Below are 1,995 nucleotides of genomic sequence, written 5' to 3'. Positions count from 1 at the left end.
ACTCAGCCAGATTTTGCTGCTGCACCGCAAATCCAGACTCTTATTCGCGTACACGAGCTCAGACCTGACGTGAGATCTGATCGTAGCTTCCGCTCACGTCCAAATTAATAAATGCCGAAGCTTGCGTGGAAGTGGTCGTATGCACGGTTTTCTGCCGTATGTTCGTTTGATAAATGAGGGCCAATGAGCTGCAGCTCTAATAAAGCTACACCCCTAACAAAACCTGTTTGATCCAGAAACTCCAACTCAGTGACAAGGCACTTGTCCAGTGACCAGTGGTGGAAATATGATCAGTCAGTCAGTCAGTCAGTCAGAGACATGCCTGACTATAGGACTGGCTCAGCAGTTGTTGCAGTCTGCAGTTGCAGTCCAGCCAAAAAAGGAGCAATGCTCGCCACTCTAGGGATTTCTGGTACTTGGACTGCTAGTGGTCTGGGTCCTTGACCTTGTTTCTGTTTTTTACCACCCTCATAGTGTTGGCTCTCTCACTGTAGTAGGGTTGATCACTGTTGTTCAAAATAAAGCTCTGTACGACAGTAAGACAGCATAAAACCCAACTCGATTGTGACCAGTAGTGAATGTCCCTCCCAGGCCACCGTAGGATTAGACAGCAGGCTAGCTCCACCCACTTCCTCATTGATCAGTGTATTTAAACCGGCAGACTCTGCTGCTGCCTCCTCATGGTCCCTGGTATACTGTGTTGCGCACATATTGTGTGGCAGGTTTTTATTTCTTCTGTGATATTTGTTTTTTGATTGTGTGGCTTACCCTCTGCATGGTTTGTCCTGCTGTAGGTCCTGCTTCCTGGGTATCCCGCATATTGAACCACATGTAGAGTGAATTGTGTCGAGGTAATACGCCACCTTTCTTTGTTCATGCATTTTTATTATTGGTTTGGCAGAATTGTTATTTAATTGGCTTGTGTTCTCTTTTATTATAGACAGACTGCCACTGCTGTTTTGTTTTGTTTTGTTATATTGTTTTGTTTCATTTGTTTAACTAGTTCAACTTGTTTTGTTGTTTTGTATTCTTTTGGTATCCCGTTTTTTTGTTGCATTAAATGATTTCTGTTAGTTCTTTAGTCCCTCTGTTATTTTAGCCCTCTGTGGCATTTAACTCCCTTAATTTTCCCCCAAGGGTTTTTAATATATTTATTGCAGCAGTTGTCTTTGTATGGTTTTTAACTTGTTGTGTTCTCTTTTCTTTGCGTGAGTACTGCAGGGCCGGTGATGGTGTGGCCGCTTGGACGGTGGAGGGATCGGTGTTCAGAGTTTCTCACCCCAGCTTCACACCCCTTTGTGTGTGTGTGTGTGTGTGTGTGTGTGTGAGAGAGAGAGAGAGAGAGAGAGAGGAACTAAGTCAAGTTTTCACTGTTTAAACAAAATCCATGGGGAATTCTGGTTACACAGGTAATAATCTATAACAAATGGATCAGAGATCAGCTGATTAACAGAAATACAAACTGCTCCTTTAAGGAAAACCCCGATGCAGCCAGACACTCAGAGTGGATATTAAATTCACACCAGCCGTGCTGCTCTAAACAATCACTCCATGGATGTGGGTCTCAAAGACAGAGGTGAGTGCGGGTCTGCAGCTGTGTTAGTATAAGCTCCACCAACACACTGCGCACACACACACACACACACACACACACGCTGGATATGTGCCTTGTCAGCACTGGAGAGGCTGAGACATGGAGAGAAAGAAAGAGAGAGTTAGACAGATAATGGGAGGAAGGGATGAGAGAGTGAAATGGGGTGAGAGGAGAAAGAAGGAGCTGCCAGCCACATCTCGGTCTGGGTTAGGAAATGGGGACCGCAGCAGCAGAGTGCTGGCTGTGGACGTGCACTCTTTCAGGATCCAGTGTAAAAACAATGAGGGCTCTTTGAGAAGCCCTCCATGACCACCAGCCTAAAATACATTCAAGTATCAGCATGAAAAGCAGCTTGCAGATGCACTCACACACACGCATACACACACACACACACACACACA

The sequence above is a fragment of the Seriola lalandi genome, unplaced genomic scaffold, assembly GCF_002814215.2.
Source record: "Seriola lalandi dorsalis isolate HSWRI2012SDOR001 ecotype SW California unplaced genomic scaffold, Sedor1 jcf7180002055008, whole genome shotgun sequence".
NCBI lineage: Eukaryota > Metazoa > Chordata > Actinopteri > Carangiformes > Carangidae > Seriola > Seriola lalandi.
The sequence above is the reverse complement of the archived record's forward strand: the minus strand, read 5'-3'. Positions refer to the sequence as shown.